The 24816-nt window shown below is 38.1% G+C and overlaps 1 long non-coding RNA gene across 5 annotated transcripts in view; it reads left to right on the top strand.

Annotated features, from left to right (window-relative positions):
• Nucleotides 1-13136, top strand: part of LOC122238695 — an 83542-nt gene extending 70406 nt beyond the window's left edge. For all 5 annotated transcript variants that reach the window (XR_006217762.1, XR_006217764.1, XR_006217770.1 and 2 more), the window contains one exon: nucleotides 12904-13136. This is a non-coding gene — a long non-coding RNA (uncharacterized LOC122238695). The remainder of the gene's footprint in view (nucleotides 1-12903) is intronic.
• The last annotated feature ends 11680 nt before the right edge of the window (nucleotides 13137-24816 follow it).

A 24816-nucleotide genomic window follows, 5' to 3' on the forward strand; every position in this document is an offset into this window, starting at 1 on the left:
GAGACCATCTCTAAGGTGAATGTCACCTCCGACCTGTGAGGAAGATGCACTTACAAGGAGAGCCATGCCAGGGTAGGTGTTTGGGAAGATGAGCTAGGGAGAAGGGGACTGGGGGGAGGGGGGGCGACTCCGACAGTGTGCTCAGCTTCTGCTTGGTCTTTGATCTCCCCCTACTGAGGGAGGGATTCGCCCCCAGGAGGAACAGACCTCCTTGCATCCCTCAGCCCCTGCAGCAACGCAGTGATGTCTGCACAGGACCTGCCCTGCTTGATACCTAACAGGAGCACACAGGAGCGCTTCAACACATGGCTCTTTACTCACTGTATGTTTTGTACCTTCTAAAACATATGGTATGGGGCTCTTGGGTGGCTCAGTTGGTTAAGCATCCAACGCTTCATTTGGGTTCAGGTCATAATCTCACGATTTGTGGGATCGAGCCCCATGTTAGCTTCCATGCTGACAGCACAGAGCCTGCTTGGGATTCTCTCTCTGATTCTCCCCTGCTCTCCCTGTCTCTCGAAATAAATAAACATTTAAAAGGTATAGCACATGAGCACAATAAAAAAACGATGACGCTATAAAAAAACGATGAATGACATGGAAACGTATACACTGTGTATTGCTGAGTGAAACAAAATAGGTTATGAAATAGTATGTACCAAATGCAATTGAATACATAGTTCTATTCAAATAAAAACACAGGAGAAATATACATTAATACATTTGTAGGGATCATGGGGAATTTTTTTCTCCCATTTATCTGTATTCTCTATAATGAATATGTATTACTTAATTTCTTTTAAGAGCTATTTTATATTTTCCTCAGAAAATGGGAGATTAGAGAATAGGTGGTACAGGTAAAGATTATTGTCAGTCTTAGTGGATTTTTTAAAATTTTTTTTAAACGTTTATTTATTTTTGAGACAGAGAGAGACAGAGCATGAACGGGGGAGGGGCAGAGAGGGAGACACAGAATCAGAAGCAGGCTCCAAGCTCCAAGCCATCAGCCCAGAGTCCCGACGCGGGGCTCAAACTCACAGACCGCGAGATCATGACCTGAGTTGAAGTCGGACGCTTAACCGACTGAGCCACCCAGGTGCCCCAGTCTTAGTGGATTTTTAAAGTGCTGATTTGATTGAAGTATCTCAGGTTGAGGAACAAGACATTAATATTGGGGAGAGAAGTATTTTCATGAACTGGATTTGCCAGCTGTCTCCTGATGGCCAAAATCAAATGTGAAGTGGCTATTGTCATTCAGCATATTCCCAGAATTCAGATTTTATAACTTCCCTGCCACTTACCAAATCAAAATCAAAGTATCCCAAAGTAGATCCAAAGGGACATTGGTAGATTTTAGAAGAAGAAATACTAAAAACCTGAGTGCCAAGTTAATTTGGAAAGGCTGAGCTAAATAAACATTAAATAGATTTCTTTACTGCAGGGCTTCTCAGAGCTTTTGTTATGCTAATGTGCACTGTAAATTCCTGAAAACTGTTGAAGTCTATGAAGCATTTCCAAATTTCATATTTATCCATAGAATCATTTTTTTTTTCACCAAAGCATCACATAGGGCTAGCGACCATAGAACGCATTTAGGGAAATATTGTTCTAAAATACTATTCTAGAAACACTATAAACATATATACTGTTTCCCTCAGGAGAATTAAAAAATGATTTGGCAAATACAAATCCGTTATTTTCACCAAAACACTCTCTAATTTCAAGAACTGTGACATTGGTGAGGATATTAAATCAATTCTGCCAGGTTGCTTCATCAGAAGCACCAGAGTTTCATACCAGTGAAAACGTGTCTGAACTTTACCCAAAATCTGTGAAATCACTTTCAAGTAAATGGGACTAGTCTGCAAACAAAATAAAATGTACACCTGTCACTGCCATTCATTTCCATAATCACAGTTTATAAATTTACATGCCATGAAAAGCTTTATTCATGTTCATATGGTGTAAAAATTGCAGGAGAAACTTCAAATTAATTACCTTTCTTAAAACAAAGCAATTTAATCACAGACAAAAAAGGGAATTTATTCACAAGTCACAAAACTTCTCGAAATACCGTCATGAAATAAGACCTAGGAAAAGTGGCTTGTGGCCATGGCTATTGTCCATAGTCTTACGGCCTTGGATCAGGTCTCTCCAGCTTAGCCTTTGGAAAATCTCAAAGGTAGACGTGACCCAACACTATGATCCCTTTCTCTGAGTTTACTCAGAAATTTCCTCCACAGTCTACACAATCTGGTGACTTTTAGAACCAGAAGTTGAACGGCTGAGATAGTCCACCCCTAATTTGCCCTCACAACCTCCGTAGACACTAGTTGAACTCATCTCAGAATCCATTTGGGTGGGCATGGAAGGGACTCCAGGGACTGAGGTGTTTTTTTTTTTTTTTTCTTTTCTTGGAAGTATTTTATTTCACACTGAAATAAGCTGATTAGTATGTAGAAAAGCAACAGTCTCTTGATTTCCACAAATGTGTTTTGATTTTTTATTCTGGGCCTCAAGTTCCTTCCTGCATACATTTAACTGCAGCCCACTCCAACACTGGTACATTTACTGGGTCGAGGGGTTGTGGGGGGTGTACTTCTCCTTGGAATCTTGCTTACATTTGCATGTGAAAAGAAAGAAATGCTTTTGAGTAATTAGTCATCTGAAATTCTGCACCATGAGGAAAAAATTTGCTTTTGGATATTTATGGGGAGAAAAATCCATATGGACAATGAATACAGTATTGATGTGTTGGGGGGAAGGGTTGGGGGCATAGCACATTATGTTGAATTTCACCCAAACAATGGTAAAAGTAATATTGCTACTTTCTCATAAACAATAGCTACTGTGGAAAATAGCACAAAGCTGGGTTTTTTTTTTCATAAGTTAAATTTCTTATATTAATTCCATGATTTAAAAAAGCTCTTTATTTTTGACCTGATATTTTCATGCCATATTGAAGAAACTCATGATCAATATGTATTGATTTGATCACTAATTGCATTAATTTTGCTTTAGAAATTAGAAAGGCTCTAATGAGAATGTGAAGTCACTTCAAGATAGTGCATTATGGGCAGACTAATTTAGCTGGACTCTGTGCATCAGATTATTTCATTATGAACCATCAATTACCATACAAACGGATGAGATAAATAGCTTTTTTTCTGAGAAGATTTACATTTTTGAATTCATCTATAAATTTCAAGAGCTTAAGTTAATTTATATCCCATGACCATATTTAATATACAAATAGTTCAGTCATGAATGCATTATCTGCATAAACCCTTACTCTGGCCTTTCATATTATGCTTTGAACAACATTGGAAAGACTTTTTAAAAAATATTTGCCCCTGCTGCATTTAATCTCTTAAAGAAAAATGTGAAATGAATATTTCTATTAAAATTCTCCATACCATCACTTAGCAATTGGTACAATAAAACCAAGAGAGCAAGATGGATAAATGTTGTTCAAGGTTTATAAAATTGTTAAGAATATGAAATAGGCAAGCTGATTTTGAAATTGAGTGCAGATGCTAAAATAACATCCCAAGAAACAAGAAGTATAGAGGCTTTTAAATTTTGTGAGTGTATTTCTGCTCTTCTTAGAAACCTACCTGTTCAATTGAATCCAATAAAAAGACTCCAGAAGGAGAGTTCTCTTCAATAAAATTCCACCTAATTTGATTTTGGGGAGCTTGAGTGGAGTGGTATTGTGGTATATGGGAGAAATGTGGCCAGAGGCAAAACTGCAGAAAAATTTAAGATGTCCAGAGTTCTGGGTATCTTGAAGAAAATCAATGCATCAAAATGAAATCCATGAAACATTTCAGAAATAAATATTCAAAAGCTCATTCTATTCTCAAAATGCATTTGTATCGACAATGAAGGAAGTGAAATAGCTAACACTGATAGGTACCTCATACAGCCCTGGGAAGTTCTGAAATGGTAATGATAATGAAGATGCTGTCTACTTTTCTGCCATTTAGTATTTAGTGATACAATCATGAGCACACAGTTTTGGTATTCAATTTCTACAGTTACAATTATTGTACATTTATGAATTTAAAGACTTCAGAAAACAGTCCAAAGTTAAATTCAGTTGCTCTTTCATTATCTTGTTCACTGACAGTATAAGATGATGTATAACATGATACCCCCCCCCCCAAAGAATCAGTGAAATGCGCATTTATCACTTAATCTGGGATAAAGCATATTTCACAAGCAAAGATCCTATGAGAGAATGTCAGAGTTGAGGAACTCACTAGAAATCAGCTAGCTCCTTGGCATTCATGGATCAGCATCTGGGAACCAATGTGGACTCTCCACCTTCACTGTAGGCTTCTCAAATCCAAATGTGAATTAATGATACCCAGAAGATTCACCTGTGCATTAAAATTTGAGGATAGTGGTCTAGTCTCCCCTTATTTTTTTGTACAGACATGGCAGCTAAGGCCAAAAAAAAAACAAGCTTAAGAATTGTTCAAGGTGGCAAAAATTAACTCCTACAGGTCTCTAAGGCTGAAAGCTTCAGTGGTTAAAATATGATGCTAAATAGATCCCAGTAAGGGATTAGGTCTGTAAGTCACAGTTAACTTTGTTGGTGGTTGGATGCTGGCTCAATTTCCAGCCGGCTTTGGGCATTGCTTGCCATGGCTATAAAGAGGATTTTTGAGAACATGTCCGCATACTGTAAGGACAATTTTGCTACATTTCTGCTCCTCAGAAACATTTCATCAGTCAAGTCCGTGAGCAACTGCCAGTGTCCTCCAACTGCAACCCATATTTTATACAGATAATTCAAAGTAAGGGAGACTAGTTGCATCATCAATTTACCTACTCACAAAACAAAGTGTGAAAGTCAAATGTGACATATTTGTCAATATTTCACCACATAGAGATGAAAACGGAAAGGAAAGTAATAAGTGGAGGAATTTTTAGTGTGGCTACCTACAGCTGAGTATGTGTAAGGCAAGTAAACAGTGGCCCAGTATAGACACAGCTGAGGGCACTTAATTAGTGACAATTACAACATTGTTCTAAGCTGCCTGCAACCTTGCTCTTTCCCTTTAGATAAACTCTTTTAAGTAAATACAATGTCAAGAAAATGGACAAGCCCTTTGACTTGCCAGAGAAGAATGAAAGTGGCATATTCTTTTATCAATTGAAACGTGCTTTTTTCAACTAGACTTGTTAAGGGAAATTAGACTTAACGTTTACTAAAAATCCATACAGCCTACAATCTACACATTATTTACACTACTTAGTGTTAAATGTGCAGCAAATAGTCTTTCCGCAAAGAAATTATACTAATAATTATCGCATAGAAAATCTTATGGTTAGAGCCTTTCAGAAAATAAATACCTATAAATACAATTTGAGAAATAGTTTCCTGATTCACTGATGTTTAATAATTTATAAAGGAATAAACAATCTGATGCTTTGCTAATTATCATCTAAAGTGAGAACGATGTCCAGGAAATGTTTTGACCAGAGCATGGTGAAATTGATATACATCACCTTAACACATGCTGAACTAAGGTCTGGCTCACATGGATATGATCTCATGTAGAGATCATAACAGGTTATGCATGCATTTCCATTTAAGGCAGTATTCATCTCTAATATGAAAAAAGGTATGTTTAAAAATAATATTAATGGCCAATTAAAGTTATGGGCAGGAAAGGGTATCTAAATAATGTGGAAATAGGGCAGTCAGATTTCACAGGCTTTACAAAGAAACTTCAAACATTAGTCCAAGGAGATATCTATCTATCATCTATCTATCTATCTATCTATCTAATCTATATCAGCTTTTAGCATACCTTTAAATACAAAAGAATAATAAATATGCATTTTTAATTACAGGTGACAGAGAAAAGAAACATTAAAATCATAGCTAATTATCTTTAAAAACTGTACTTTTCCTATTCTGCCAACTCCAAAGGTTTAAATCAGTATAGAGGCTATTCTCAAGAAACTGAGAGAGAGGCCATAGGGATTTTAGTTTTCATTTACTGCTTCACAGTAGCCAAAAAATAAATGTTAGCATTTGCTATTTCATAACATCCCGATAACTCTTTCAAAGACATATATGTGGTTGTTGTTCTTGTATTGAGATTGGCATGGGAGGATGCATTTGTTCAGTGCCATTTACCTGTTCTCACCTGGTTCTTTTGAGACCAATGGCACAGGAAGGGCTCTCATACTGACCCCTCTACAAAGTATTCTAGCCAACTTTGGTAACCAGTCTCAATCAATCCACCAACATTCAACAATTCCTTATTTTGCCTTTAGCAAGACATTTTATGTGTGGTTGTATGGGTTTTTCAATGAAAAAAAGAAAAAAAGCCTTCTTATCCGAGAAAGCACTCTGCACCTGCGGTTCTTGAGTATCCTTACAAAATACATACTGCACTGCATTCACCAAGGATGGCTAAAAGTGTGAACTGAATGGGGAGTTTAGGGGAGACAACTTCTATTTTATGGACACGTTTGCCTTTCCCCACGCTGGCCCTCTGTCAGTGTGCCTCCCTCTCCTCCCCTCCTTCCTTATCAGCTGCCCTTTGAAACACCTCTCCAATGTCCTCTTCCCTGAGAAGGCTGTCTAGACCAGCCTCAGGGAGAGTTTCGTGCTGCCTGCTCTAAGCTGTCGTGGTGCCTCTTACACACCTCGAATTAAGCCCTTAGCATACTGGATTGCAATTCTAATTGTTGAATCATTAGAGTTGAGGTGTCGCTACCATCTCTGTATCTGCAGCACTTTATCTGCAGCAAGATAGTTTTATTAAATGAGTGAACATGTGATAAAAGTCCCTTAGAAGGCATTCCAGATATTTGGATCCCTATAAATCCAAAGATATTCATACTCTAGTTGCTACTATGATCCTTGATTGTTCTGTTTTGGAATGGGGTTTCAAGCAGTTTCAGGTTAGTAGAACGAGACCCCATTTTCCTGATACCACTGCCCCATAGGGCCAAGTCATTTCATAAGACAATAATCAAGGAAGATGTAAATGGGTTGTGGCACAGTCCTTAGCTGACTAGCCCTGAGCAAGTAATTTAATCTCTTTAAGCCTCATTTTTCCCACCTGTGAAATGGAGATAAATAACTGTGGCCTACTTCATCCAACTATATGGATAAGTGCGAGAGTATTTGTAAAGTTGAGCACAGTCCATGACATATTACAAATGCTTACCGCATGTAGCTATTAATAATAATATCATTATTATTGATTAAAGGCAATCCATAACTTCTGGTATACTTTGGAAAAGTCTCAAATGAATAACTTTATTAATTCTCTCATTCAACAAACATTTATTTACAACTGAGTAAATAACTTTTTAGCTATTCAACCTCTCTTCTGGGAAACTAGTGCATACTAGGGGCTGTATGGAATAAGACATTGTATCAGACCTAAGTGAGTTTATAACCGTCACTCAGATGGTGAGTTTATAACCAAGAAATTGGATAAGAAAAGCATATATATATATATATATGCTTTGGATATATATATCCATATATATATATATATATATATATATATATATATATATATAACTGTCATACAAGGAAGAAGGCAAAACATACCATGTGACTGATGAGAACAATGCCATCACTCCTGAAGCCAGCAGTGCTGTCAAGAAATGAGGGTCAGGCATTTTCTTCTCCTTCACCACTTGCATCAACACGACCCGTAGGTCACCTGCAGGATGGAGGATGGAAGCGGGAGCTCCTCCAGTCCTCTGCCTCCTGTAGAGATAAAAAGAGCCACAAACACTGCGCAAAGACCCTGACTGATGCAAGTCTTGTCTTTGTTGCTTTCCCAGGAAGTGTGATGTGTGTTCAATGGATCTGCTTTTATTGTTGGTGTAAGTCATTGGATGGGAGGGAGTAGGGAATGTTTGACCTATTAAAACAATAAGGATACAAGTTAATTTCTTCCCAAATGATGTCAAAACTTCTTTTATTTAATTTGGCACACGTCCTCAGGTCACACCAGGCACACACAAGACTTGACAATAAATGCTTTGCTGGTGGTGATGACTTCCTTCTGGTCTCACAGAGCAAACGCATTAAAACCCAAGAAAAACTCTAGGACTCTGCTTATTTTTATGGAACTATATTTTTAAGATCCAATCCAAGTGGTCATTAAATGAGGTCAGAGAATAATTGAAATGACCTTAACCTAGAATTTTATTGCCCTACTAACATATTAAAAAATGAACATCAAGAGAAACTCCTTCCCACCAGTTATTACCTTGAAATTATGATCAGCTCACAAGAAAGGGGCCCTCCAAATAAAGCTACGTTAACTCTTTGTTAACAGCACAGTCGCACTACCCGTGAGGTTTTCTTACTTATGAGGAGCACTGAATACATTTCTCCAAGACCTGACTCTGCCCCTAAGTTCCTGGGGCCCTGAGGCTCCACATGATTCCACAGCTCTATCATGAGCAGGTCAGAGAATGAATCTTTCCTTCGTGGGCTTGTTTGCCTAAATACGCACTACTTGCTCGATTTTCTGTCTCCTCTAGCTTAAACCATGGCAACACCACATCTGGCAGGTGGCTCTTGAACTGTTCTAGCAGAGCAGTGTTAAGAGTTGTGGTTATTCACATTCCTCACGACCAGCAGAGGGAGCGAAAGTGCACAGCAACTCAACTTTAATGAAATAATATCTTTAAGTTCTATTTCATCAACATAAAATCTGCCGGTATGTCTGGGTGAAGAAATATGGCAAGCGTGATATATTTGCTTGCTGTCTGTTAATGTTTCTACATGGGAGGCCACTAAAAATCCACGGGGGAAAGAAAGTCCACCTGCCCACAATATTCTACTGTACAAAAATGAAGGAGGAACCAAAGAATCCTGTGGCTATAGGGAAGTGGCAGAGAGGTATCAGTGTCCTGGTTGGGAATGGAACTCACATCTCCTAATTGGACCCCTGGTTTATGATTTCACTCATCCCCATGAAGGTAGATTTAGGGATAACTGATAAGCTTTCAAACAGAATAAAACCAGATTAACCAGCCATGGTCTCCACTGCCCCCCCCTCCCTAATTTTTCTCTCCAGCTAAGTTGTCCCTCGCCACCAGCCCACCTGCTGCTTTCCATGAGAGAACATATTCTTCCATCTTAGGGTGAAAGCTGAAGCCTTTCAAATGCACTATACCATATAAGCATTACTCTTCTGTCCTCCGTATCTCTGCTTCTCAGTCTACTCCAGCCCCACTGCCCCCCACCCCCAGTGCCGTTCCTCACACACATCAGGTTTCTCCCATCACAAGCTCTTTGCACTTGCTGTTCCCTCTACCTAGAACATTACTCTCTGAGAGAGCTGCCAGGCTCCCTCCCTCTTCTTCCATTTGCCTCACAGATTGCAACTTCCTTGACCTTATTTTAATTGCAAACCATCCCCTTTCCACTTTCCCGCCTGCTTTATTTTCCCCATCTGACATACTATGTTGTAGGACTTACTATCCACTTGTTTACTGTCCTCACAGTACAGGGATTTCTGTCATTTTGTTCACTGCTGTTGAGTGAATGAGCAAATGTGTGAATGAATGAATAAAAGAGTAAGTGAGCCTTAAATTTAGTTACATATGCAGCATTCAAAGCAAAGAAATGCAAGTTTCCTCTAACGAAAGTGACATTAAATACACATCGTGGTTCTTTCAGTCTTACCTAAAAATAATTTGCTTCCATCAGTGCTTCAAGGTCACTGTATTGATTGAGGCTCCTACTGTTTGACTCTGAGAGCAAGTGTGTTCATAACTTTATCATATTGCCACAAGTATTACTTCCTTTGTAAGATAATGCTCCAGTCACCTCCTTCTACCATGATGTCTAATTACCTCTCTTGGGGTCTCACATTCCTTTGTGAAAAGCTAACATTAGCTGATATATAACACTCATCATAGTCTTTGCATGTTTGGTATGTGTGACCAAATGCCCTTTAATATGTTCCATACTAATATTATATGAATATTAGTGAATAGCATACATTTCTATGGGACCTCTTAAGTAAATATGTATTTAGTTGGTTATGTTTTATGCATATTTAGAATTTGTTTGCATTATCCAACTTCACATGTATTATTTACCTGGTGGGAATATTTAGCTTTCGTTCACTCTATTTTATCCTATGGATAAATTCACATATGTTTTACAATATGCATAGCATTTCCACTAAATCATCCTGATGTCTGGTATATTTATCACTTTTTATGAGGTGCTTATCTACACTGAGGCATTTACTTAATCACTCGTTCTTTGTTTATTTCCTTTTTGCCTTTCCTCACTGAAAACAAGTATCTGTTGGGGGGGAAAAAAAAAAGATGTGTGAGAGTCTCCAGGAAAGCAAGCTCTACAAAGAGACATAGCAGATTATTCCTGAAGAAAAATTCATGTGTTAAAAATCAGTAAAGAATAATTAATTTCTCAAAAGTTTTCTGTTTTCCTTTACAGCTTATAAAAAGAAAACTCTCATATTATGGTCACAGGGAAATCTAAATGCATAATCTTCATTATTTTATTTTCAGTTTTAATTGAAGCAATTAAAGTTGTTAAGTGTTTAATTGCTTCCTATTTCACACTTAAAAATCTGGTCATTTATTTTTAAAGTTAAGTCGGAACGACTAAAATTGCAATAATTTAGAAGCTAAAGGAGGTGGATGAATAATTTGGTTGTATTTTCCTGTTCAATCAGCATCTCATGGGAGTTTAGAAATAATTCTATTTATCTTTCTTATGTGAGGCTAACATAGTTGACCTACCGCAAGCCATTATATCCAACTAGTTTGCTGATTTGTTTGCAGACTATTTGATTATGTTCTTATTTTTTTCATTAAAATTTTTATGAAAGCTAAGTGGCAATTTCATGTTGGAGAAATAAAGCGGTGAAAATCACTATCATATATCCATCATTAAACCAGAGCACTTGCGACATCGTGCTCCAGTATTATCACAGCTTAGTGCACCAATGCTTCCAACTTGTGTAAAAATCTTTTAAGAGGCATTTTGGACGGGAGTTTCTCTACTATGTCTACACTAAAGGAATGCACGTGATTGCTGTTAAAATTGCAGAACACTTTTATATCTGTTGGAAATCTAAAGAGATTCATTTTTATGGATTCTCTGTCTTAGAAGACGGACATTTAGGATGTTTAAATTTCATTTTGAAATATCTGTTGCCCACAAGAAGTTGCCAAAATAGAGAGGCCCTGTGTATGCTTTGCCCAGCTTCTCCCATGGAAAAAACTTGTATAATTGCACCACTTTAATGGATTTTTAAAGTGAAAAGACTTTTGACCAGCCCGTGACTTCTGAGGCAGGACCCTTACAAAGACACAAAATCCAGCCCCACTGCTTGTCTCTAAGAAGCAGAAACCAAATGTCGTGATTCTTTGGGTAGCCTCAGAATTTCGGCTACAATGTTCTGTATTTCCATCTGGCTTCCTCAAATGAGTTCGGCCCATAATTTGACACATTAGCCAAAGAGAAAGGCAGGAACAAACAAGCAGTGGTGATTAAATATCTCTTCGCTTTACTCCTGGAGAGATGTTAATGAGAACTGTGATTTCTGAGGCTTATCAAGGACATTAATTTGTGAATTTCTGGGTACTTTAGAATGGTCATAAGCGTGAGGACAAAGTCTGTCGCATATCTGTCCATCATGAAACTATTCTTCTGAATTTTATAGTCTAGTATTTATGTAGCCATTTCTCTAGTGAAGACTGAAGATTTTTTTAGTCGACTCTTCTTTTTCTTAGAATAGAGAGTTACTTTATCTGAAAAGATGGGTTCTGCCTTGTCTGATGAACTGCTGGGGAAAAGTGAAGTTGATTCAGAAGTAACCTTGCTGCCCTCTTTTATTTTTTCTTTTTGGTTCTGAGTCCAAGAACCTTTAACCTTTCTGTCTTGGAATGAATTTGGCCTGTCTCATTCTGTGTATAATCTCCTGGGTAGCTCACTTTTGGGTTCAGTATAGGACATAATACCAAAACTTTGTGACTGGAGCAATTAAAAACAAGGTAACCTCAAGGAAATAGAAATTAAAACACATTCACTGAATATCCACCACAATGGTTAAAAATGAAAACAAACAGAAAATGCCAAATATTGGGAGGAGGTAGAGGAACTAAAATGCTCGTGTGTTACTGGTGTGAGTGTAAATACTTATAACCACTCTGGAAACTGGCTCATCTGCTAAATCTGAACATATGCACACCCTATGACCCAGAAATCCTGCTCTTAGCTCTATCTCCAGCAGGAATGTATGTGTGTATGTGCATACTTTCATCAAAAGAGATGTACTAGAATGTTTATAACAGACTATTCAGAATAGCCCCCCACCCCCTTCTCCAAGGAAGGAAACTATTCAATTGCCTGTCAGCAGCAGAATGAATGAGATGTGCTGTGTTCATCAACGGAACACTGCACAGCAGCAAGAAGGAACAAACATAATACATGACAAATGTGAATGAATCTCATAAACGTGATAGAGAATGAAAGAAGCCAGACACCAAATAATACATCCTGCATAATTCCATTTATTTAAAGTATAAAACTAAGCAAAACAGGAGAGTGGTTACCCTTGGTGAGGAGGGTTAGTGACAGGAAGGGGCCATAAGGAGAACTTCCGGGACACTGGTCATGCATGCTCTGTTTCCAGGCATGGTATAGGGGTGCTCTGTCTGTAAAAGTTGATCTTCTTATACACATGACTTAGGACTTTCTCTGATAATATTACCCTTGAGTAAAAGGTTAAGAACAAAAATGAGGTATAGTCTCCTGCTGGCTTTCTCTGTCTTCTAGCCCTCCTTCAGACTGGGTCCTAGTCTTCTCCAACTTCCTTTATACTTGGACCTGGCGCTACTCAGTGTGTGTTCTCTTTCCAGGTGGTACTTGCCTGCTCAGCATGGCCATCTCTGTCCCAGGAAGAGGGCAGTGCCATTGGGAAAGGAGAAAAGAGAGCCACGACCAAGTGTGAAGGTCTCCCCAGCCCTCCAAAGGGTTAATGGGACCTGACAAAGGAAACAGAAAGGTCCTTGTGTGTGTAGGATTTAAATTATGATTTGTGAGGATCTGCTTCAAAATGAAATTTCCCCCAGTGAAAGTTAAAAGGATAAAAATAATCTTTACTTAAAAAAATCATTTATAGTCTTCTTAAAATACTTATGTCAACTCTTTTACCACTTCAGGAATACCATCTCCTCCTCATTTTCTTCTCTATTGATTGATTGATTTGAGAGAGAGATAGCATGTGAGTGTGGGAGAGGGCCAGAGGGAGAGACAGAGAATCCCAAACAGGCTCGCACTCAGTGCAGAGACTGATGAGGGGCTTGATCTCATGACCCTGGGATCATGACCTGAGCTGAAATCAAGAGGTGGACACTCAACTGACTGTCATACAGGTGCCCCTCTCCTCTTTGTAAAAATTGTTATTTGGGAACACCTGGGTGGCTCAGTCGGTTAAGCATCGGACTCTTGATCTCAGCTCAGGTCACGATCTCACAGTTCATGAATTCAAGCCTCACATCAGGTTCTGCACTGATAGCATGGAGCCTGCTGGAGATTCTGTCTCTCCTTCTCACTACTGCTCTCCTGTTTGTGCTCTTTCTCAAAAATAAAAAATAAATAAACTAAAAAATTGTTATTTTAAAAGTGATTTTTCTCCACTTCTTTTCAGGCATAACAATTTTAATTAGTGTCCCATTTTCCTTTAAAAGTGGTGACTACAGATAGGACAGGAAATGATTTTGCCCTTGTGGTGCACAATAGTGTGGCTTGTAAAGAATTATCCAATATCATTAGCCTGGGAGAGGTTCCCTCTCTTCTAATTTTGTGCCAGTTCTATATTTTTTTTCTGTGACCTTGGTCCTAACAGCAACTTAGAATACATATTCTTTCAATACTTCTTTATTGCACACCCTCTTGGTGTCAGGCACCATTATAGGCACTGAGGACATAATGATGACAAAACAGATAATTAAATGGATAATATAGCTCACTGTAGCTGAGAGCTTCCCATAAATAACAAGAAGCAAGATACTATCAGAAAGAAATTAGGATCATGAAGAAAATAAATCAGAATGATAACAAAGAGCACATGGAGGCAGGGGACCAGAGACTCCTTTAGCTGGATTGGATGCAGAGGGAAGGCCTCCTCGAGCAGGTAATGTCTGAGCTGAGTCCTAGGTGACAAGAAACAACAGCCATGAGAAGACTGTATGTACCTGAGATAGCATCAGACACAGGCTGCAAAGAACATCAATTACCTGCCTTCTTCAGACCAGCTATATATATAAATATATATGTCAAATATATAAATCATTGAAAAATACTTCTGAGAGGCCAACATTTAAGATGGTGAGTTGAATTGAAGGAAAATATAGGGGTGAATAAAATATGAGATTGCAACAGAGTTAAAATACCTTATGTGATTAACACTCTGTTCCTATATTAAATGAAGAAAAAAATATTTCCATTTATAAGTATTAGGGACATATACATAAATCCGTAGAAAGTTGCAAGCTATCGATCTAGTAACTAAAGAAAATTATTATTTTTTGAGTATATTTCCCATGCTGCACTTTTCATCTCTGTGACTTATTTACTTTGTACCTTCTAATCCCTTTCACCTATTTCACCCATCCCCCACCCCATGTCCTTCCCCTCTGGCAACCTCTGGTTTGTTCTCTGTATTTATGCGTCTGTTTCTTCGGTTGTTTGTTCATTTGTTTTGTTTTTTTAGATTCCACATATAAGTGAAATCATATGGTATTTTCTTCCTAAGGAGAACTCTTGAAAACTGTCTTTGGATAATAACACAAAATCATGAATTGGTAATTTTTAAAATTCCAATAAGTGCTAACTCAGCAGACCTACATGTTGGATTTGGTAATCAAACTAAATACTACTATTTCTGGATGTAAGACGTAATTGGTCAATTGCTTTGAAAATTTAGGCCTTATGATTTATTAAAAATCACTAGGAAACGGATGATGAAAAACGAATGAAGTTTCTGAAAATGTTTTTCATTTTTCTGAAAAATACTTTCATTATCATCATCTTTAGCAAATTTAATCTAAAAATCACCTACTTTTTCTGAGCTTTGAGTCAAAAATAATAAAACACTGTAGAATCTGGGAGAATTTCTGTATTGGCCAAGAGAATTTTGAAGCAGTGAAGTCTGATAAGAAAGGAAGTGAGGGGTGAGCGAAGGTCTCCAGCCAAATGGGACAGAAGAAAGAACCCAACTAGTTGTGACAAATAGAGAGAGAGCAGCTGCTGACCAGCTTTGTGACCTTATTTATTACCTGAGGAGGAGAGCTGGCCAATGACAGAAAGGAGGAAAACCATATCCTCCCTTGGGGACAAGGTATAAAGATCAAGGGATCTGTGAAGTCTTGCATGTCCCGCAATGATGATGACGGTAATAATGACCACAGCAGTCCCTAGAGTGTGACACCAAAGTGAAGGGGAGGAAAAACATACCCACAAGGAAATGAGCATTTTGCAGCAGATGGAAAGCCTTCATTTGATTTCAAGTTCTTTTGACAGGAAACCCATGCCTCTCCTAGATTACAACGGTGTCCCTTCCCATCATATCCCTTGGTTAGAACAAAAGTTAGGGGATGCGCATGGGATTTTCTTTAAGATTCTTTGTACTGGAGATGATGGGGAGGGGGCACCCATACACTGGCAGCTCTTCCCTTCCCTCTGTGAAAATATACCATATCCCTATATTAAGAAAAGAAAAGCATAGGGGAGAAGAGAGTTTGGCAGATGTTACCATAATGCAAAAATTATACTGAGTAAAAGGAAAGTCCACTCTCGGGGTACGCTCTCTCTCAACTCCATAAGGTGTCAGACGAAAAGATATTCTGACTGTTAACTCAGACTTACATTCTGTTTTTCCTTGTCATCTTCTCCATCACTTCTCAATCATGAATTAATCATAGCATCGGCCACATTTTACCGTGTTTTGAATCCATTTTCATGGATCTCTCTATCCATTTGAATAAATATTCTCTGATATATATCATATCACAAAGAAAGGACTTTCTAAACTGTAAACTCTTAAGCAGAAGATGAAAAAAAGCACATGGAGAATTTGGGGTCCAGGAGTAAGGCTATTATTGTACATTCTTCTAAAGGAAGCTGAAGCATACACATCCCAAGATAGATTTGGGTTTCATTCTTTTTGATTATTACAAAAAAAATTGTGAAACTGGGTAAAAGTTTGTCTTTTATTTTGGAAGCAATAGTACTCATAAAAAATACTAAGTGTGGGCTACAAAAGGCCACCCATACACTGATGTGTCATATGAAGTGAGGACCCCACAAGAAGGTAGAAACTCTGCACACTGAAACCCCACCTCAAAAAAGAGGATAAATGATACCTGCTTAAAAAAACTCTTTTGCCTGCAAGGTTTTCAGGACCCAAGACACTACTGAAATAAAGAGTTTACGAAAGCAGTCAGAGCCAATGTTATATTGCACATAGCAGCTGCCACTGAGTCTCTGCTTATGGAAGGTGTGAAAGCGATGCTCACACATTGGTACCCACAGCCATAGCCTCCCTAGAGGACAGCGGTTGGCAGCAAGAGTCATCTGTGCAAAGAAGTGACTCACACTGAACAGAAGCAGTCAGCCAGGGCAGGGAGCCATGACTCATCACCGGGACCTCTCAGCTGCCCCAATCTCCTTCTTCCCCTCCCAAGGCAAACCATTTGGAAAAGACTGGATGTTTTCTCAGTATGAATTAAACTCAAAAGATAGATATTTATTTTTATTTCTATCATTCAGTCCACTTACGCTTAAGAGACTGTTATTTTGGATGCCACATTGCTGAAGCAACTAAAATTCCCAAGCAGAAAATATCTGGAAATAAGACATAATTCTGCTTAAGCACCATTCCATTTGGATACTAGTCAGATTTTGCTGTGTTCTCTGCAATAACATTGGATTTGAGAAGTCAGAAAACATAGGTTTATTTTAGGATCATGTATTAAACATATGACCTTCATCAAATCATTTAACCCGCCTCTGTTTCCTGATTTGTAATACAGGAATCATTGCATTTGCCCTGCTTACCTAACAGGGCTGCTATGGGTATAGTATTGAATAATCACTTGCCATTAAATCACTTGTCATTAATAAAATACTATTTAAATCCAAGGCTGTTTTCTCAAAGTAAGTTCTCAGCTCAGACCTCAGTCTTGCCAATAACTTCTTGGACCTTTTCTTTCACCCAGGCTGGCATGGATCCTTCCTTCTTCAGCAGCACCATGCCGAATGGAGCTGTGCACATAAGCCACTCAGCTGGAGGTTACATCTCTGGCCTCCATACTGTGCCTGTGGAACAAAGTTCTGACCAATGATATGTGATCCCAATGCTTGGAGCCACTTTCTGGTTGTTTAAAGGTGGCTTATGTCCTCCCCTCCCCCAACCCCTCACCTCTTGCTCTCTGGATTTTAGTCATTATAGAGATGAAATGGCCATCTCAAACCACAAAAAGAGAAGCAACATGTGAGACTGGCAAGCAGTGGGATGGAAAGAGCTCCAGTCTTAAACCCTGTGGAGCTGCCATAGCAGCCCCAGGCTGTCGATGCTCAGACTATTAAGTAAGAGACAATAAACCAGTTGGCTTAAGTTGCTGTTGTTCTGGAATTTGTTACAGCAATATCCTAATGGATACATTCTAATTAATTTTAATTGATTTTATGCCCAGCTCTACTGTAGCACTTATCACTGCATAAGAAGTGGGGAAGGAAGGTTCATTTAACAATAGGGGAAGGATGGTGTATCTATCCAATGGACTATTATTCTAGCATTTAAATCTAACAGTAGAGGAGCTCTTCTGATCCTAAAGCCAGTCCCTGTACTTGCACTTTGGATTTGATCTTTTCTAACCCCTCAGAAATTTACATTACCAATTATACCCTCTCTCATAAATTCAACCATTTTTTTTCAGAGAATCCTTTTCTCGGCATCTTTTTTAGAAAAATATTCCCAGATTCCCAACCATAAATTTCTTCACTTGTAAAATAGGGTAAATTAAAGAATTACTGCTGAAAAATGTTCTTAAAGAATATTTTTCTCTGTCTCATTTGGTGGAATGATGGGTGATTGTGTTCAATACTGGCCACATCTTTTGAGTCTCTTGTGGGCTCAATCCTTAGAACCACACTTTGGGTGATCTCATCTAGTCTTCTGTGCCTTTAAATAACATTTAAATGGTGATGATTCCCAAGTCTATATATCCAGTTCCAGCCTCCCTGTTTAGTTCTGGAAGTGTGTATACAGTTGCTCACTTGACAGCTTTTGACTGGTGTTCCAGACTTCTGAAATTTAACGTGTCCCAAACTGAACTCTTCATCTTCTTCCCCAAACCTGCTTTTCTTGCAGTATAACAACTCCATCCTTCCAGTCGATGTAGTGAAAAATCCCAGCCTTATGTTTTGATCACTTCTCATGCTTTCGTCACTGTTGACTTGGCCCAAGCTGGTCTTATCTCTTGCCACATTATTGCAGTGATATTTTAACTTGTCTCCCTGTTTCTGCACTCTTGCACCTATCCACCCCCTTCAATCTAGTCTCCACACAGCAGCCACACCAAAACAAAATTAATATCATGACATTTCTCTGCTCAAAATCTTTCAATGGCTTCTATCTCATGTGGAATAAAATCTAAAATCTTTCTCTACAAGGCTCTATGTGATAAGGGGCTATTGGACACTTTGATTTTATCTGTCACTTACTCTGCTTTGGTCACTCTGAATTTCTTGCTATTCTTTGAACACAAAACCATTATGCTCCTGCTTCTAGATCTTTGCATTTGCGATTTCCATTTCCCAGAATCTTCTGCCAGATGTTGGCATGGCTTACATCTTCACTTCCTTCAGAGCTTTGCTGAACCCCATATAAAATATCACACATATATCCACCCACATATCCCCATTACTCTCTGGTACACACCTTCATTTGTTTCATAACATGTGTCGCTATCTGACATATTCTCTGTATTAATTTATTTGTAGATTTATTGCTTGTCTTCTCTCCACGACAGCAAGGTCTTTCTTTGCTTTCCTTTTCCCTGCTATCTCTTCAATTTTCAGAATAACCCAGCACATAAATTTTCTTGGGTGAATGAACAAATTAGTGCATTTCTATTTCAAGGATCTTCTATATATTTTCTCATTTGGCAGTCTGTTTTACACTTAATTATCTTAACATGTGAATATATTCATCTTATTTCTAACTATAGCAGACTGAGAAAACAATCCCTTAAAATAGTGTTAGAATTCCTTTGAAGGATGTGAGTGCTTTGGAAAACAATATTTTATAAACTGATTGAATTGAAAAGTATAACCATGTCAGCAAGAGCTGGCAGAAGACAAACAACAAAAGGATTAAACTGCTCTGCATTTGAAATTTGGAGCAATGGAAAGACAGAAAAATAGGAGAAGAGGGGAGAGTATAAATAAGAGACAAGCAAGCAAATAGGCAGGGCACGGCAAAGGGTTTATGACATCTAAATGTTAAGGTGAAGTTGTTTGAGTTTCTGTTATATAAGCCACTCTCTTTCTGCCCCAAATCTTCAATAAAGTCTGCTAATTCCAAAAGGGTCTTTTGTCAGTAGATGGTATATGCGGTGTGTGCACGTGCACGTGTGTGGAAACAAGGAAACGAACTGCATTCTGTGTTTGGGCCAATGTAACACCAGGGTGGAAAGTATAGAAAAACAGCACGTGGTAGATCAATGAGAATGCAGTGGAGGCAGGGGGCACCTGGGTGGCTCAGTCAGACTCATGATCTCAGGTCATGATCTCAAGGTTTGTCCTGAGGGGTTTGTGAATTCAAGACCCGTGTTGGGCTCTGTGTTGACAGCGCAGAGCCTGGAATCCACTTCAAGTCCTGTGTCCCCCTCTCTCTCTGTCCCACCCCCAGTCATGCTTGCTCTCTCTCTCTCTCTCTCTCTCTCTCTCTCAAAAGTAAATAAACATTAAAAAAAAAAAAAGAATGCAGTGGAGGCAGGACTAAGCACCAAAGGTGACCCTGTGTGAGTGAGCCCTACTCCAGTTGACAAGCACCTTTATGAGGATATTGGGCTCTCAGTCTTCCATTGTACTGACAGAGTAGAGAGGCCTCAATGGTCCTCTGTGTTCCTTGACCAAACTTTCCTTGCATATAAAGCCTTTTTCAATGCAAACCTTTACAGAAATGTGACTTGAAGACAGATATTATCTTTTCAGACAGAAACAAAAACAAAATTAAAAAAAAAGCAAAACAATGTCATTATTGTCATCTAGAAAGTTATTTATTCCTTTTAGTTAAAGAAAGGTTTTTTTCCCCTTCTATATTTGTTTCTATGCCTTCAGGTTCCTTTTATTTTCCTTAAAAAGAGAAGAAAGCCAGAGTTAATGTGGCAAAGCAGGTCTAAAACTGAGTACATGAAGAATGTTCCTCATTGTCTACATATATTCTTTCTGTGTAAATGCCAATAGAGAAATGTATGCATATTAGGAATGGACTTACCTGGACAGTTCACATAAAAATTTTACTACTAGTCTGATTATTAGACTTTCTTCTAATTATAAGTTCAAAGAATTATTTGTGTAAAAATAGAAAGTTGAAACATTATTTTTGCTACCGACTCCATAGCAACTTTTCCTCACCAGTAGCTTCATGTCAACTGCATAGGATTTTTATGGGTAATTCAAACCTCACTGCAAAAAGCTCTAAGCTACTGTCCAAAGACCTTTTGTAGAAATATGACAGGAAACATTATTTGAAACAAGCATGCCATTATCTGGATTTCAAAAATGTATTTTAAAACAATAGATTTTGATGTAAAACAATTTGATACCTTAATAGGTTTAAAGTCATAATTGAATACATTTAACATATCACACATCTCAGAATTATCCAGCTGTGATACACTATGATTATGCTATTGTTTAAAAATACGTAATATAACTTGTAGATCTAAGATGGTGGCCTACAGGAGAGCCCCTGACCTTGGAACTGATCATGCAGTTGGTCGGCTGCTCCACTGACCTTAGAAGAGTGACTAATTAATGATACAAATATCAGAGCTTCAGAAGGATTTGCTGCTTCAACTATCCTGGGTTCTGGCAAGCCGGATTTGTGCCCTATTGGAGCCACAGCCACCTGTGCTGTTTCCTCTAGCATTTTGGAAATAAAATGGAAATGGAGTCTGAGGAAGGAATGCTTGGCTCAAATAACAGCTCTTACCTTCATCAACACAGGTGAGAGATCTTCCCTAGTCCCTTTGTTGTAATCATTCATTTCCATGATGACTGGTCCTCCACTGCCACCATCATCCCTTCTCTTTCATTCTCTTTTACATGACCCACTAATTCAAGAAATAAAACATTTAGAACAGTGCCATAATCGCCACTTTCATCAAACTTTTCATTTCATGCAATGCTACCCATTAGTATCCTCTAAACCAAAGAAAAGTGACAATTTGGATTATTCCAACAGCATCTAGATTTTTCTCATTTGTCTTTATTCTGTACTTGGATTCTTCCCTGATCTGTTGTCTGATGTTGGACTGCCCACCAAATAAGGTCAGTTTCAATCACCAAATTATGTTATATGGTCATGGAAATTAGCACACTTGTTTTCACAGACAGACTGCTAAGTGTTTAAATCTTAATTTTGCTAAATTGTATCTTTTTAATTAATGATTCGTGATTTGTTTTAAGTTAAATTGAACGAGGAAATGCGTCTTTCACTTTGTGTTACCATCTGTAAGTCATTTTGTCTATAACAAAGAGAAAGACAAACAGAGAAAACGTACATTCTTCATTCTTTTGCCCATTATTTGGGGGGGGGGCAAGAACTTTGCTTATTATTAGCTTTATTATTCCCAAATACAAATACATTTAACCCCTCAAATAGAAATTAGTAGTGGCAAAAATCTTCATAATCCACAGACTCTGAAAACTTTCTAATTGTAAGTGCAAAGAAAAACTTTGTGAAACAGTATTACTTTTGCTGCCCAAATTTAATTCTTTCAGAGACACAAAGGGAGGACCCATCACACCCCTAAAAATGGTCAGTTTATTTTTGAAATGTTTTAAAAGATGAGAGAGGAGTATATATTTAAAAGTGGAGTACTGAATTCACACAGAGAGGAGGGTAATTGTAGCAACCCTGGAGATATTTGTGCTTTGAAGCAGTGTTGTGGGGGCGGGGTGGGCAGTTGTCTTCTGAAAATATGCAGTGGAGTTTGCCAGAATATACCAAGATGGGGAATAAAATTAAGAAATGGCACAATAATAATGATTTTCAAAACTTGTAATAATTTCCATGCTTGTCAGTCCCACAAGTGAAATCACTAAGGCTTCAGACCTCCCATGCCTGCCTTTCTTGTGAGTAACTCCCTCCCTTAGATGCTTCGGGGACTTATGGTGTGGCTTTCCTGGCCATCACCTCTTCATCAACATCCTGTTCATCTTGTGACATTGCCCTTTGGTCATTGATAATTTTAATCCATCTCTCTAGGAATGGTCCTAGAGACCTTTCCTTTCTGTTGGGCATCATGCTGAGGTGGGGACAGGGCCTTTCCCTACCCAGCAGTAAAATTTTCTTGACCAGAGAACATGCAGAAGCTGAGAGCCTTCAGTTTCATAGAGTCCCCAGCATTAAAACTTTTTTTATTCTATTTTTTTATAGCAAATAATTTGCCTAAGAAATTTATACAGTTTTCTGCAAGGGTTATATCAGAGTATTATTCATTCATTCATTCATTCATTCACTCATTGTTTATACATTATTTATGTAGAATCTACTATGTGCCAAGCCCTTGCTCATGCCATTGAATAGGATGAATGAACATGACCTCTCCTCTAAAGCTGATTTTCTAACAAAGAGAGGCAGATCGGAAACACATTAAATTAATTTCAGTAGTCTATGTGCAATGTAGGAAACAAATCTAAGTGTGGATGGAGATCAGTGAGAGAGGAGACCTGTGACATCTTTCCATAGGGAAGGCATTGGGCAGGGAAAGGAAGGTGGACAGGGTAGGTACACAGGGAAGGCATCTCTGAGCCCCACTAGTGCTGCAGCCTGGGGAAGGCAGGTGGCAATGCACTTGCTGTGTGTGGAAAACTGAAGGTAAATTTGTGTAGCTGGAGAATAGTGAGGCAGAGAGGGGTGCAGAATGAGGTCAGAGCGTGGGTCCAGGCAAGATCATGCAGGGCCCAGCAGGTCATGGCAGGTGGTTTGGTTTTCAGCTCTTACTTCACACTAGTGTAAAAGAAAACACATTCATCAAAATCTGTGTGTTTATATCATGAATTCATTTGAAAATAGAGTTTGCTAGTGTGACTCATGTACCATTGTGTGCTAATGCCACAGTGGAGCCAACTGTCAAACTGAGGAATGGCCACACATTAGCAGCTTCTAGAAAATGTATAAGGGACTAATTCTAGACACAAACCAGCTGATACTCGTACAGAATTAAAAAAAAAAAAACAAGAGAAAAATAGAAATGAATTGTATTGGTTCTCAGTGCTTTGTTCTGACACAAAGATAACACACTTTAGTTTTTCAGGATCAAGGTTATGTGCATCAGTCTATGGACTGGTATATGGAAACATGATTCCTACAAAATGTGTCATGTGAGACGAGAATTTCACTTAAGCAAGCACTGCACATCAATATCACTGAAAAAAAGTATACTAGCAGGTAATGCCAGGAGGTACTCTAACCAAGAAAGCCTGGTGAAGTTATCTCCTCAGAAGAGTAAGTCATTATGTCAACTATTCTAACAGAAGGGGCATTTTTTTTTTCAGTAAGTGTTTATTTTAATTCCAGTATAGTTAACATACAGTGTTATGTTACTTTCAGGTATACAATACAGTGATTCAACAATTTATATATATGTATACATATATACATATATGTACATATACATATATATACATATAATACATATATATGTATGTATGTATATATAGTATATATATATATACCACATCTTCTTTATCCATTCATCTATCGATGGATACTTGGACTGCTTCCATAGTTTGCCTATTGTAAATACTGCTACAGCAAACATAAGGGTGTATATATCCTTTCAAATCAGCATTTTCCAATTCTTTGGGTAAATACATAGTCGTATGATTACTGAATCACAGAGTAGTTCTATTTTTACATTTTTGAGGAACCTCCATACTGTTTTCCAGAGTGGCTGCACCAGTTTGCATTCTCACCAGCAGTACACAAGAGCTCTTTTTTCTCCACATCCTTGCCAACACTTGTTTTTTTGTTTTTTTTTCCTTGTGTCTTTTTTATTTTAGCCATTCTGAGAGGTATGAGGTGATCTCATTGTGGTTTTGATTTGCATTTTCCTGAAGATGATGTAGAGCATCTTTTCCAGAAAGGGCATTTTTAAATAAAGCATTTTACTAGGAAAATTTTGTCCTATTAACTGCTATTTATGCCTATGTATAAATGTCTACATATAAACTATTCTTCAAAAAGTTTGGGATAATTGGGGAGAGGGACCTAAATCTTAAATTAGTATTTCCTCCATGACTTTATTGCTATTTGGAAAGTCAATACAATAAGTAACACAAAATGCTGAGGTATCCTGAGGTCTCTTACGATATTAAACCAATAGGTATTAAGGAGGAGAAATTTAGCCCACATGTCCTGATTAGCTAAGAATTAGCTAGTCATTTGTAAGAGCCATTTGATATCAAAATATCTTGTAAGATTTTTATAAACTTTGTTTCTTTAAAGCAAAAATATCTATTGTAAGGGTAAA

The sequence above is a fragment of the Panthera tigris genome, chromosome B2, assembly GCF_018350195.1.
Source record: "Panthera tigris isolate Pti1 chromosome B2, P.tigris_Pti1_mat1.1, whole genome shotgun sequence".
NCBI lineage: Eukaryota > Metazoa > Chordata > Mammalia > Carnivora > Felidae > Panthera > Panthera tigris.